The sequence below is a fragment of the Oncorhynchus keta genome, chromosome 13, assembly GCF_023373465.1.
Source record: "Oncorhynchus keta strain PuntledgeMale-10-30-2019 chromosome 13, Oket_V2, whole genome shotgun sequence".
NCBI lineage: Eukaryota > Metazoa > Chordata > Actinopteri > Salmoniformes > Salmonidae > Oncorhynchus > Oncorhynchus keta.
The window spans coordinates 16,430,695-16,446,564 of record NC_068433.1 but is presented as its reverse complement, the minus strand read 5'-3'; the positions used below and the strand labels follow the sequence as shown (position 1 = coordinate 16,446,564).

The window sequence follows — 15,870 nt, the reverse complement described above, 5'->3', positions numbered from 1 at the left end:
TTCAACTAAGGGGTCTGCCTGCAGCCTCGTTCTTAGTCACGCGCTTTCACATGAGAGGTAGCTCTCGTTCCATTGCTGTTCTCCAGACAATGGAATTCTCTGGTTGGAATATTATTGAACATTTATGATAAAAACATCCTAAAGATTGATTCTATACTTAGTTTGACAAGTTTCTTTGACCTGTAATACAACGTTTTGTCCGACTGGACCTGAACGAGATTTTGGATTTGTTCAGCAAACGCCCAAACAAGAAGCTATTGGACATAAATGGACATTATCAAACAAAATAAGCATTTATTGTGGAACTGCGAATCCTGGGAGTACACTCTGATGATCATCAAAGGTAAGGGAATATTTATAATGCTATTTATGAACAATGTTGACTACCCAACATGGCAGATATTTCTCTGGCTGGTTTGGGCTCGGAGCACTGTTCTCAGATTATGCTTTTTCGGTAAAGTTTGAAATCTGACACAGCGGTTGCATTAAGGAGAAGTGCATCTAAAGTTCCATGCATAACACTTGAATTTCTAATCAACATGTATAATGTGTATTTCTGTGAATTCATGTGGCTCTCTGCAATGTCACTGCATGTTTTGGAACTACTGAAAGTAACGCGCCAATGTAAAATAAGATTTTTTGATATAAATATGAACTTAACCAAACAAAACATATATGTATTGTGTAACATAAAGTCCTATGAGTGTCATCTGATGAAGATCAAAGGTTAGTGATACATTTCATGTCCATTTGTGCTTTTTGTGACTCCTCTTTGGCTGGAAAAATGGCAGGGTTTTTCTGTGAGTTGGGGGTGACCTAACAATCGTTTGTGGAGCTTTCGCTGTAAAGCATTTTTTTAAATCAGACACTGCCTGGATTAACGAGAATTTTAATCTTTAAAATGGTGCCTAATACTTGTATGTTTGAGAAATTTGATTTATGAGATTTGTGGATTTGTATTTGGCGCCCTGCAATTTTATTGGCTGTTGGCAAGGGGTTCCGCTAGCGGAACGGGGTTCCCAGTTGGCCCGAAGGTTAGGAGACACCGCAATTGACACTGCAATACTGAGAGAATATTAGGGTAGCACTAATTCATGAACCATATGCTGCCTGTCGCTGTTCTTAACACTTTCCTACCCCTCTCTCCCCACCTCGTCTTCTTCCTCGTTTTATAATGTACACCACAGAGGTCGACCGATTAATCGGAATGGCCGATTTCATGTTTTCATAACAATAGGAAATCTGTATTTTTGGACACCAATTTGGCAGATTGTTTTTCTTTTTTCTTTTTTAAAACTTTATTTAACTAGGCAAGTCAGTTAAGAACACATTCTTATTTTCAATGACGGCCTAGGAACCGTGGGTTAACTGCCTTGTTCAGGGGCAGAACATATTTTTACCTTGCCAGCTCTGGCATTCAATCTTGCAACCTTACAGTTAACTAGTCCAACGCTCTAACCACCTGCCTCATTGCAATCCACGAGGAGCCTGCCTGTTATGCGAATGCAGTAAGAAGCCAAGGTGAGTTGCTAGCTAGCTAGCATTAAACTTGTCTTATAAAAAACAAAAATCAATCATAATCACTAGTTAACCTAGTAATATCATCAACCATATGTAGTTATCTAGCGTGTCTTGCGTTGCACATAATCGATGCGGTGTGCATTCGCGAAAAAAAAGTAATTTTCCCGACACGCAGGCGTCCCATCTAGACATCTGGAAATGCAAATGCGCTACGCTAAATGCTAATAGCACTCGTTAAAACTCAAACTTTCATTAAAATACACATGCAGGGTACTGAATTAAAGCTACACTGAAATCGTTTTGTGAATCCAGGCAATGTCATAATTAAATAGACCAGTCTCTCAAACAATTATGTCATAAGTCAGATTTTTAAAATGCTTTTTCGAGACGAAAGCATGAGAAGCTATTATCTGATAGCATGTAACACCCCAAAAGACCCGCAGGGGACGTATGAAAACAAAATAATTAGCATAGTCGGCGCTACACAAAACGCACAAATAAAATATAAAACATTCATTACCTTTGACCATCTTTGTTGGCACATTCAGTATTGTAATTGTCATTATTACAAATAAAATATATATATATATTTTAGATGTCCGTTGAAAAAATCATAAACATCACTATTGGGTCTTTATTTTTCATAATGATTTAAATTGGTCCATATATAGCCTAGATATCGATCTATGAAGACTGATCAAGGAAAAAAATAGCGCAATTTTATAACGTAACGTCATTTTTTTAAATTAAAAAGTTGACGATAAACTTTAAAACACTTCAGGCTAAAAAACTTTAAAACACTTCAAGAGTAAAATACTTTTGTAATTCAACTTTAGGTATTAGTAAACGTTATAAGCGATCAAATTGATCACGAGGCGATGTATATTCTATAGCTGCGAAAGTATTCGGCCCCTTGAACGTCTGGAAATAATGTCCGGGTAATTCTCAACCAAAATATCCGGTCGGAGACCGGAAGAAGCAAAAAAGGCGCTACCTTGTGCCCGTTTGACCAAGAAACAAATCGATAGGCAAATGACAAGACTGTTGACATCGTGTGGAAGCTGTAGGTATTGCTTTACGCCAAACAACCTCGGCCCCATTTAATGTGGTTCACATTCAACAATGGGTTCTAGTGGCGCATGGATATATTTTCGCATTTTCAGTGATCAGATTTTCCTGCGCTTTTCGATGAAACGCACGTTCTGTTATAGTCACAGCCGTGATTTAACCAGTTTTATAAACGTTCCTGAGTGTTTTCTATCCACACATACTAATCATATGCATATACTATATTCCTGGCATGAGTAGCAGGGCGCTGAAATGTTGCACGATTTTTAACAGAATGTTCAAAAAGTAGGGGGTAAGAGTAACAGGTTAAGAGGTTAACTAACACATACCTCTCAATTTTAAATGTTTTGTTTGACTCGTTATAACTTACATCTGGTTCCACCGTAATGTTGTTAGCCATCTTTGTTGAAGAACACCAAAAGCTAGAAAGGGTGGCTCGTGTCAAAACGTGTCATTGGAACCACTATATGATTGGTCATATAAAAAACCTTGGGACCCAAATGCATAAAAATGAGTGCTATTTTTTTCTAACTCGATATCCCCCTCGTAGTGGTCTGGAGCAATGAAGCCGTGATGCTGGGTACCTCTAAGTCCAAGCTAACAACTTTTAAAAGGTGGAACCACTGTTAACAGTTTATATATATATATAAATAAATAAAACTGTTACGGGCAGACAGTCTACTAAAGGCAGTAAAATGGCAGGGCACAGCATGACATGGACAACCAACAAGGATAAACAAAACCGGGGTTTTAAAAATGACTGCATTCTCCACCAGTGTATGCCAACCATTCAAATGTGCCAAATCCCATAGAAAACCAGACAAAATGTAAATATAAAAACATTGTCATAATGGTCAAAACAGCACTCGTCCCCTAAAGAGTCTTGGCTGGAAGTAGCCTAGAAACAGAAAGCTAAGGAGACAAACTGCAGTGACAGACAGGAAGCCAGTTGCTCACATTACACCAACTCCGAATGACTGACTGCTCGGATGGCTAGACAGAGGTCAACTTCACCGCTGGGGTACGGGGGTCGACCTCACCGCTGGGGTACGTGCTGCCCCAGAACTAAATAACACTAAGCAAATATTGTGGGTTATGATTAATTGTGCGGTCAGGTCAGATTCAATTACATGCGGCCAAAAGATTCCATTCACAGTAACCAACTGGCCTTATTTATGTAGAACCTGGGTTGACAAGATGAGCTACACCACCCAGACACACTGTAGGATAGTGTTGAGCAATTCTCTTCTTTTAGCCTCTAGCTCCTTTTCCTGTGTGGGTGTGAAGCAAGTGAAGAAGCAGGTGTGTGGACCTGTGAGACCGTCTGGAGGGTGGTTCCTCGGAGGGTTAGCTAGCGTCAAACACCTGGTGTCTCCCTCATTGCCCAGGCAGGATCTCCCCAATCATTTAACACAGCACAACTCAACAATCCATCCACCAGTCTTGAAATCCCCTAGAGCCATTGGAAGCTGTAATTTACATTTTATGGATCAACCAACCAATGAACAGACTGCCTATTGTATTGCAGCAGTTGGGGTTTCTAACATTTTGAATCAAACCACTCACTCTGTAGGCGTTGTTAAATCACCACAACCAATGTTTTGAAACCCTTTCATCAACTCATTTATCACCCACTAAAAAAGTATTACGGCACCAACACACGACGACGAACCGCTAAAAGCAGCAGGTGGCCGCCCTATCGCTTGATGTACTTGGCCTTCCGTTATGGTGTACTTGCTCTCGAAGTCTAAATCAGTAGACATCAGTATTTCAATGCAGGATCCCTGTTGCATGGTAAGTCTCATGTGGCAACTAAACTGGACAGCAACCTGTGCAATGTAGAGCACCATTATAAGTAGTGTGCTCCTACAACATACTAGAAACAAGTGACCCTAGAAGGAACTCGTCAATTTAATGAGAAAGCCGATGTATTGGCTATCTTACCCTCTCTGTGTGCGTCACATCAGACAGGAAAGGCTGGGGGAGTTGGCTTTGCGGTACCATCTTGGCTACGTTTCCCTAGTCAAAGTTGAAAAGGTCACTGTACATGCAAAGGAGCGACTGGAAGAGCGAGGTGCACAATACACTCATTGACCTGTAACAGGAACGTTGCCAACGATTACAGCAACGTTTTGGAAGGGAGAGCCTTTTTATTGAGCAAGCCCGAGGCACTCACTTTTTCCCTCTGCAGATCAAGCTGAGATGCCAATCAAAGAACGATGCATTTGTCCTTTCCCCAGAGACGGAGTTGTAATGAGCCAGAGTTGGATGACACACAACTGAACCGTAAAAGAAAAAGGTTGGAAAAATAAAAGCGTCAAGAAAACGTCTTGCGTCGACTTCACCAACAGCTCCTTCCGCCCATGAAATCTTTGATTTCCCTATAAACCCCTGCCCTCCCCTATTTGTGCCCCTTCACCTTGAATGGGGAGTGTTTATTAACTTAACGTGCCCTTACTGTATTGTACTTGGGATTAGAATCATCATGCAATTGAGTTCTAACAGATGCACTTAACATCTTAAGATCAACTGTATTCTAATAGTTATCCACTTAAACTATGCAAAACTTTACCCTAAGGCTCTTTCAAGAGAAAATATATTTTAAAAATCTGTCAAGTCCATCGGTCAAAGCAGCTGAATAAAACACTGTCATAAACATGCTGTCAAACTCCATATGGTACATAATACAGTAAAGGAGAGCTTCTAGCTCAGACAGGGCCTCTGTCTACCTAAGGAACAATAGAAAAGAGAGTAGCCTCCATTGATGGAACAGGTACATGCTGGTAAAATTCAATTTCAAGCTTTATTCAACAATAATAAAGCTAACAGTTTAAAAACCCAAGTCGTTTTAAAGCTAGTCTTCAGTATGACCCTTTCAAGTCGACGACATTTGGTCTGTGACTCAGCTGAAACACTGCATTATCCATGACTCAGCTGAAACACTGCATTATCCATGACTCAGCAGCGTCGCCTTTAAACAAAACATAATAGGTGAACTAACTGTGTGCTGCATCGTTTAAATAGAACATCTAGATTCTAGTGTCTGAAAAAGGCCATCAAGCCACAGTGAACAATGTCCATTTTTTAAATTGAAAGACCCAGCTGCGAGGTCTTGAATGACAGAACGTGCTGTACTTATTTGGATCGCCATTGGCAGCAGCTACTCTTCCTGGGGTCCAAACAAGATTTAAACAATTACATAACCACACATTTACAATACAAAAGTGTATAATACCACAATATTACATTGCGGTGTATGTATGCTTTAAGGTCAAGCGTCTTCCCAACTGGAAGGGGTAGCACAGAATATTTGTTTTAAATGCCTCCAAGTCAACTTTCAGGTTGTCATTCCTATAGGTCTTCTTGAACTTACTACAAAAAACAACACTTACAACAAGTGTTGACAAAAGCTTTGTTTCACGTGGCTACAAGTTATGTTTTGCTCAAAGAGTCCAAAAGGTTGTATGCCAAATGGTGAACTCCCACGACAGAGACAAGTTGTGAAAAGGAACACCGCTTATCTCCTAAAAACAAACTTCAGTGGCGAAACAGACGATCGAGACGATTTAGTAGTGGTGTGAGTTGCTCAACCTATGGAGAGTAATGATTAGACGCTCCGCAGGGGTGAGACCTCAATCCGCTAATGAACACAGGGGTCATGGTGCCCCACACAGGATCCAGTGGGGCCCCCTGAGGAGAGGTCACCTGCTCCTCTTTGGACTAATCGAGTTAGCAAGGGACTCAATACGCAATACGCAGGGGGCCATACGCTAAGCGCTTAGGATCAGCACACACTGCAAAAAAGGTGTCATCCAGGATATCCCCCTCATCAAGCGAGGGCCACGGGGCCAAACATCAGAAGGTGGAAGGTTATGGCCTCAAAGGAGTTGACTGAAGAGTGCAGACAGAATTGTACAATGCTGAAGTGCATCGGGGGAGTGTGGTCAGGCCTTCAAATCTGCTCATTCATTTTCATTTGGCCGAGCTGTGGCCAACCTGAAATAACAAGCCATTTACAAAATCGGTTTGCCGATAATTGGTCCCAGGCATGGACTACTTAATTACCACAGCCCCAACGCTCTCTTCTCCCTGTTCGCTCTCGCTCCAGCCTTTTTTCTTTTGCACTATTGACCTATACGACTGGCTGCACTGCAGACTGCTGTACAAGCCCACGAGCAGCCCAAGACTGATTACAGGAAAATCTAAGCATTTTCAATAGGACTTCATGGCCACAACCTATTTGTGTGTCCAATCAAAAAAGACGAGGGAAGTAGAATATCGCTATTGTGATCTGAAAAGAATAGGCATTAACATTAATCTAGGACTATATCTCCATTCATCATCTATGCTTGGATCAAACACCAGTGTAATTCCTCAAGCAGGTGGCTACACAAATATCTGACAGTCATCATCAGCATGCCAACCCTTGTCAAGTTTACCTTCTAGTTTAAGCCAGAACTGTTTATTGTAGTTGTTGTAGTTGTCCACTCTTTCAACCACTTGATTGACTACTACTTGTAGTTTTGACCTCTACTACCAAGTGACTTTGGGATTCTAGTTTGTAATGAAAAGCGCTGTATAAAAATACTACCACCACCAACCCTGACCTGGCAACTCATGCGCTAATCAAAGCAATTTCAGCCAGTCATCCCCATTTCCTTCCTGACTCCCGTCGGTGCCCAACTCTTTGTACAGGCAATTTGCTCCTATTTGCCAATGTGGACGTTTGGATTAGTGGAGAGACACTCAAATGGCACACTCCTCAGACAAACAAGCAATGTGGAGAGGAGGGAAAACAAGAACGAGGGGGAGATCCAGGGATGAGAGCACTTCCTTCCACAAAGCACACCTCACCATATGGGGGGAACTGTAACACAAAGGTGTAAATCTTCCTACCACATGGGAAGACACCAAAGACAAGGAGGGGGTTGTGTCCCTGAAGCGTCAGGGTGTCATGGTAGCAGCTCTCAGGGGGAGTACATGAACAATACAAACCTCGTAACCAAATCATAAACATCTGCCACTCAGATTCACTGGACGACATCCAAGCATCCCTTACAGCATCAGAGTTGGTTTATTTGGACAAAAATCCATATCGCAATAAAAATAAAAATCACCTGAATTGATGCGATAATGATAAGTTTACCATCAATGTGCACCGCCATTGTTTTTCAAATGTGCCTTTAAACTACTACTTTGATAGTTGAACCCATCAATTGTCCCATTAGCAATCACCCATATTAGAAAACCCATTCATTTAGAACGTCTAATTTCTGTAGTAGACCTATAGGTTACTCATCATAATGAGCGAAATCAGCAATATGCCTGCTATAAGTGATCAATGTCCATCATTTTTCGGTTTACAGCCCGAGCGCTACAAAATCACAAGTCACTATTCTACCTGATTATAGTAAGGGCACGGTGTGAGGAGAGTATTTTCGGGGCATGATGGTTGGATCTCTCATGAGAATAGGCTGGCCTACTCCATGACTACAGCATTAAAAAAAGTTCCCCCTCCTGCCTTTCTGTTTCCCCATGGTTCCTTCACCTATACCCCGACCCCCCGGTTCAGAAATAGACCACTGATCTCTAGCCTAGATCTTGAAGGTGCAACTACTAGTCCCATACACCCCTCTACTGATCCAAAACCGCTGAATGTGAGCGTACTGAATGATGATTCAGCGGCCAGGCCAACGCTGATGTAGAGGGGTAAACAGTAAACACATATGCTCATCCACCAACCACAGCTGAGCACTGGGCAAAAACGCTCTCCTAACACTAAGCTTAACAGTCCATGGCTGACCTTATCAAAGTAAGCCCCAAAAAAAAGCTTTTTTTTGTTTGTTTTCTATCAATATTGGAAAGACCACAATCATTAAAAACAACTATTATTTCTCAAATGTTTTCAAAATCACTTATCTTCCATTCACAGCAAGACAATGCATTTTGTGTGCAACAGCACCAGCACGTCGTTGCGCTAACAATGGCATGTTACTGGGCAAACAGATTGGGTTAGTCAGTCTGCATGGGAGCTGGACTGAACTAGGTATAGCTTCACCAAACACCTCTTCGATTTGTGATCTCTCCCCGATGCCAGCAGCCATCCCAGGTCACTGACCATTAGGAGCGGAGATGGTAAGGAGACATATTCCTTTTTCGCAAAACCCCCAACACCGACCCCTTCCCCAATCAACAAATGACCGCAAGATATTTATTAGGAACAGGGTACTCACATCCTGTAATTGGCACCATACTAGGGTGATCAGTTGCTGGGTAGAATGCCATTATGGTTCTAATTAAAAGGCCATTCATGGTGGCCTCGCTGACCAGTCTCACTTCCTTGCAAGGTGATTTAATTTCCTGTACAGGATTGTTCAGTGCAACTCACTGAGCTCCCCAGCTTGTAAAAGGTTTAAGAACACCAAATCCCCCCTCTGCCGTATTTTACCCAGGGAGCTTTGCTGTCAGCGCACCAGCTGGCCAGTCAGCAAGGCTGTTGGTGGTTGCTCCATCACTCTCCAAGTTCAATCTGCTCCCCCAGCCTTCAAAGCACTCTCAGACAAGGATGTTTCTTTCTTCAACCTCTGGCCCTCTGTTTCACCCGTCCCATTGACTTCCACATGTGTCCGGTTTCTTCAAATGCAGTGGGTTTTATACAACCACTGACCTTGGTCCTGTAGGGTCCCACTGGAATAGCCAAGGTATGATGGGAGATTTCATAAATATCTTACATTTTTTGGGGATTCTCATAAAAGCTGATTTTGAATGTTACAATTTTCCTCAAATAGCCATCCATTCTGCAACTTCTTTGAAGGCTAAATTGGCGTCGAGGTTAAAGGTATAGTTCACCCAAATTTAAAAAATGACACATCGGTTTCTTTACACTGACAGCAATACATGCTTTGGTTTTATTTCTCTGGCACAGTTTCCAAATGCTTACATTTTAGCATTTGTCATTGGACCGATATTAGCATTTTTTACGCACCATGTCCAAATCATCCGGATGTATCTAAAATTGATTGTGAAGCTCAAAGTCACTTAGATGACTTGAACATGATAATAACAGGGAAACTAAAGCTAAGCATGGATTGCTGTTATACCCTGTCCATAGACTTCTTACAGGGTAAGGAAACCAATACATAATTCTGTAATTAGGGTGAACTATCCTTTAAAAAAGACATATTACATGGAAGGACAACAAAGCTATCAGGAAACGTTGACAATCGCCATCGTGTGAAATGGAACAAAGCCGGTGTTGCGTCACCTGTTTAGCTTTGCTGCCTCCATTCAGGCCTGCTCTCTGGGGGACCGTGCCTTAGGATTACCCCGAAACTTCTCTGGACCAGGAAGTATTTCCCACACACCTTCAACTCCCTGGTCTTTCCTCATTTGGATAAAAGTCCGTCCTCCACCCGCTCTCCTCCTCAGTGACCCAGAAAGTGGTCGTGCAGATGACAATTGGTTAGTAGGCGAACGGAAGTGTCATCCCTGCCTCAATAGTCACCTTTCATCGAGGATAGTCATGTGTATGTATCCCACCTGAGTCCTTCACCGAAGAGTTTTGAAATCTGCTTTGTTTTGTCCTCGGAGAAAAGCATGCACACGTTTAAAAAACGATGCTACTTATCATTTTATCTATAAAATACCTTGCACAACTAACTTTGTTTTTATCACATTTATTTTGGGAACCACCCCTTGTAACAAGTAATTTGCCTGATGCGCACGTGGTGACGGAGAGTCCCATTTCATACAAGCTCATTTTCATCGCTCTCCTCGATTACCTTGGACTTTTTTCAGAGAAGACGAAGGAGTTGAGCTAATTGAGAAAAGGCCCCTGCGGTGCAGGTGGGGAAGATTAATTGGCCTACACTGCATACATATGGGGATTGATTAAAGCAAATTACAAGGTGGTCATGCTCATGATTAGGGCTGGGACTATACCAGTATCGCAATCTTTATTGATGCCAAAAAAATTCATCACAAAGCAGACCAAACTCTTTGTTCTGTTAAAAACCTCCTGTGTGTAAAATAGTGTGACTCTGGATGACAACATAATGTTTGTTTACAACATTAGGTCTGTTTCCCGAAAGAAGTTAAATCCGCTTCGTATTTTGTTTCTTTGCTACGATACTAACGAGTATCGCGATACTGGTATTAATTATCTCAGCCCTACTCATGATAGACCTAGTCGAACAAAGCATAAAATAAGAGAAGAATCTTCAATATACTTTTTATACATGCCTTTATAAAAAAGGGTACTCATTATTAAAGCTTCATAAATTAGGCACAAGTTGCTGTGTGACAACTTGTACACTTCTCATATTTTACAAGTAAAAACAGTCTTTCCAACCGTTCTGAATGGAAAAAAGGAGCATGACAAAAGATGACTTAAATTACGGACTGGCAAAAAACACCCAGACTAATCGTTTATAATTCCCATTTTAAAAAGGCAGTGACAGGCCGGTCTTTGAAAAAGTGACCGATTGCAAAAAAATACGATAGAGGGAAAACCCCTTATCTGGCCAAAAATTCCCAACTGTTAAACTAAAAGAAACATCTTATTTCTTTTTCATCTGACATTATTATTGAGCCTGCAGTTTGTGGGATTTATAACTATTTGAGTGGAGTTGAGTTCCCAGCCATGTTTAGAGTTAAGCTTCTCACTGCTTGCCAAACTGACAACGGCCACTGAACGATTCCCCGTTGTTGAAGCAGCGGGTCGGATTTCTGCCCTTGCTGTGCCCACCACATATCAAGTCCCTCACCCCTCTTGATTATTATACATTGCACGCCTTTGGAATCATCTTGTGAAAACCTCGTCTTTGATGGAAACCTGGAAGCCAAAATGGAACCGAAACCATTTTCATATCAACGTTTCTCGTGAGGAAACTCGTTTAGACTCCACTCTCAAACAATTAATCAGTTTAGTCAATCAAGACAGTACCCAAGAATAACAAATTGCCATAAGAGTAGGGCAGGAGTGTATTAATCTCACACTAATTAAAATTACTCCTTGTGCTCATATCCCAGTTCAGCCAAGCAATTTGGCTCATTATTGAAAATGAGAAGCAATCACTAACAGCAGCAAGTCTGGACTAAAATGTTCCAGCTTTAGTTTCTGGAGGTGCTGTAAAAAAAAAAATATATATAAAAAATGTAGCATGAGCAGGGAGCAAGAGTGAAAGACCTGCCAACAGACAGCCCTTATAAACTATGCTTCCATAAAGCACTTCCGCCACCCTCGCTTTCATTGACAAAACCAGGGGTTTTGTGAGTGAGCATTTACGGCTCAGTTCCTGTTTTTCAGGCGGCTGCCCCCCTCTCCATCCCCACCTCCTCCTCCCCTTTCCCAATCCTTTCATGCCAGCAAGAACAGCAGCAGCGGCAGGCAGCCTGCAGTTTCACGGCCCGGGACCTTTGTGCTCCACCTATACAAGTAGGTATGATTTCTGCCGAGTCGTAAAACAATTACTGGCAAATTCCTGCAGCTCTTTGATTTCTGGCCAGAGGCTGGAGGGGGCGAAGAGGAGGAGGAAGGGCCATGGGGCGGCTGATGGTACCTCTGCTATACAGTAAGGGGCGGGGGGGCACAAGGAAGTAGCGGCAGAGGGGGCTTTGTCCAGCGCTGGGAACATCAAGGAATACTGGATCTTTGTGAAAGTGCAGATCCCATGGTCATTAGGAAACAGTAGAATGAACTAGAGGTCGACCGATGATTTTTCAGCGCCGATACCGATTATTGGAGGAGCAGAAAAGCCAATACAGATTTAAAGTCGGCCGATTTTTTTAAAAAATAGAAAAATATTGGTAATAATGACAATAACAATACTGAATGAACACTTACTTATTTTAACTTAATATAACAAATCAAAATCAATTTAGCCTCAAGTAAATCATGAAACATGTTCAATTTTATTTAAATAATGCAAAAACAAAGTGTTGGAGAAAAAAGTAAAAGTGCAATATGTGCCATGTAAGAAAGCTAACGTTTCAGTTCCTTGCTCAGAACATGAGAGTATATTTAATTTTACCTTTATTTAACCAGGCAAGTCAGTTAAGAACATATTCTTATTTTCAATGACGGCCTGGGAACAGTGGGTTAACTGCCTGTTCAGGGGCAGAACGACAGATTTGTACCTTGTCAGCTCGGGGGTTTGAACTCGCAACCTTCCGGTTACTAGTCCAACGCTCTAACCACTAGGCTACGCTGCTGTTCCTTTTAACATGAGTCTTCAATATTCCCAGGTAAGAGGTTTTAGGTTGTAGTTATTATAGGAATTATAGGACTATTTCCCTCTATACCATTTGTATTTCATTAACCTTTGTTCTTATAGGCACTTTAGTATTGCCAGTGTAACAGTATAGCTTCTGTCCCTCTCCTCGCTCCACCCTGGGCTCGAACCAGCAACACAATGACAACAGCCACCCTCGAAGCAGCGTTACCCATGCAGAGCAAGGGGAACAACTGCTAGAAGGCTCAGAGCGAGTGACGTTTGAAGCGCTATTAGCGCGCGCTAACTAGCTAGCCATTTCACTTCGGTTACACCAGCCTCATCTCAGGAGTTGCAATGCTTGAAGTCATAAACAGCGCAATGCTTGACGCACAACGAAGAGCTGCTGGCAAAACGCAGGAAAGTTCTGTTTGAATGAATGCTTACGCGCCTGCTTCTGCCTACCACCGCTCAGTCAGATACTTGTATGCACAGCCAGATTATATGCAACGCAGGACACTCGATAATATCTAGTAATATCATCAACCATGTGTAGTTAACTAGTGATTATGATTGACTGATTGTTTTTTATATGGTAAGTTTAATGCTAGCTAGCAACTTACCTTGGCTTACTGCATTCGCCTAACAGGCAGTCTCCTTGTGGAGTGCAATGAGAGAGAGGCAGGTCGTTATTGCGTTGGACTAGTTAACTGTAAATTTGCAAGATTGAATCCCCCGAGCTGATAAGGTGAAAATCTGTCGTTCTACCCCTGAACAAGGCAGTTAACCCACCGTTCCTAGGCCGTCATTGAAAATAAGAATGTGTTCTTAACTGACTTGACTAGTTAAATAAAAAAGGTATAAAAATATATATATTTTAAATAAAATTAAAATAAATGTTAAAAAAAAAAAAAAATGCCCAAAAATACCGATTTCCGATTAATATGAAAACTTGAAAATCGGTCCTAATTAAATCGGCCATTCCGATTAATCGGTCGACCTCTAGAATGAACTGAAGGTCCCAACAAAACATGAGCAGTTGCTAACCTCTAGCCGTCTTCAAAATGCCCAGTACCGTTGACCAACTTCCTGTCTCTTGACGATTAATAAAACACCTTTACTATGAAACATTCTTGGATTGTAAAATGTATAAAACCTCTTTAAAAAGTAAAGAGGGGTTCAATGCCAAAAAAGGTAAATTGCCTCAAATCCAAACAGTTGACACTCGAAACCCAAGAAGGACTGATGTCAAACTACAGCTGACAGCACTGTATTCTCTGCGGTTTCTCAACTTCGCCAAAAGCCTGTCTCTCATATCACAACTTCGTGCCCCCTTAGACTAAATTAACTCAAATCTGTGGAGCCAAAATTCAGCTAGCTGGCAGGATGGAAGAATGTATGCCTTTCTGGCATGACTGTGGTCTTGGGGTGACGCTGAGGTAAGGATACAGGCAGAGAAGAGGGGAAAACCAAAACAGGCTTTGGCAGGGGAGGGTGTTGCTGACAGACCTCCCAAATCATGAGGGGGAAATCGGGAGGAGCGCAATGGTTTACACTCTGCACATCTCCAATAGGGAATAGGAAATAATCAGTCTGAGGCCAAGAATGTCATGTCAAGCCCCAGGGCTGGAGACCCAATTACCTCAGCTGAGATGTGTTGTGTGTAGAATTGTGTGTGTAGAAATAGTGTGTGCGCGCACACGCAATGTTGGTGTGTGTACAGTGCATTCAGAAAGTATTCAGACCCCGCACCCACATTGTTACATTACATACTTATTCAAAAATTCTAAAAAGCCACCTTATTCTAAAAAGGCATCTAAATGCCTCTCAGACCATGAGAATCTATGGTCTGATGAAACCAAGAAAGCGTCACGTCTGGAGGAAACCTGGCACCATCCCTACAATGAAGCATGGTGGTGGCAGCAGTATGCTGTGGGGATGTTTTTCAGCAGCAGAAACTGGGAGACTAGTCAGTACAGAGGCAAAGTACTGAGAGATTGTTGATGAAAACCTGCTCCAGAGTGCTCAGGACCTCAGACTGGGGTGAAGGTTCACCTTCAAAAAGAACAAACACCTTAAGCACACAACCAAAACGGCAGGAGTGTCTTTGGGACAAGTCTCCGAATGTCCTTGAGTGGCTCAGCCAGAGCCCAGACTTGAACCCGATCTAACATCTCTGGAGACCTGCAAATAGCTGTGCAGCTATCCAACCCGGACAGAGCTTGAGAGAATCTGCAGAGAAGAATGTGAGAAACTCCAAATATAGGTGTGCCAAGCTTGTAACGTCATACCCAAGAAGATGCGAAGCGACAGAGTAAAGGGTCTGAATACTTCCGTAAATAAAATAAAAATACTGATGTCTCAACATTTCTAAAAACCTGTCTTTGCTTTGTCATTATGGGGTATTGCGTGTAGATGGATGAAATAGTTTTTCCTCATCAATTTTGAAATAAGGTTGTAACATAAAACGTGGAAAAAGTCGAGGGGTCTGAATATTTTGTGTGCATCCCATACCTGTATGGGAAAGACTAGCTCAAAAGACATCATGCTGCTTGATGAGTGATTAACACTTCTTCCTGATTCAGCTCATACCGGACCCGCAGATAACACTTTTTTTTTTTTTAAATCACCGTAAAAATCTGTAATTTAAGCTAGAAATCTGTTGGTTTTTTTGCATGGCTTGAGTCTCATTCCACTGTATCCCCCGATGTCGGCTTTCCACATCGGCGGGACAAGATGCCGGAGCTACAGTGGTGTTTGTCAGACCATGAGACATCTCGAAAATCAATCTTATCACGAAAACGTCTGTAGCGTCCAAACGGTTTGGCCTATGAACTATTGTCACACCTCTATGGAAAGGTGAATTTTACAAACACGTACACTACCGGACAAAAGTTAAACCATTGAATGAGTAGGTGTTTTCTTTATGTTTTACTTATTTTCTACTTCGTAGAATAGTAGTGAAGATATCAAAACTATGAAATAACACATATGGAATCATGTAGTAACCAGAACATGTTAAAATCAAAATACATTTTATATTTGAGATTCTTCAAATAGCCACCTTTTG

General features: G+C 41.8%; 1 protein-coding gene across 4 annotated transcripts in view; it reads right to left on the bottom strand.

The window, feature by feature from the left end:
* LOC118391958 (protein AF-9-like) overlaps positions 1–15,870 on the bottom strand; it is a 67,209-nt gene that overhangs the window by 28,352 nt on the left and 22,987 nt on the right. The gene's annotated exons all lie outside the window — the stretch shown is intronic.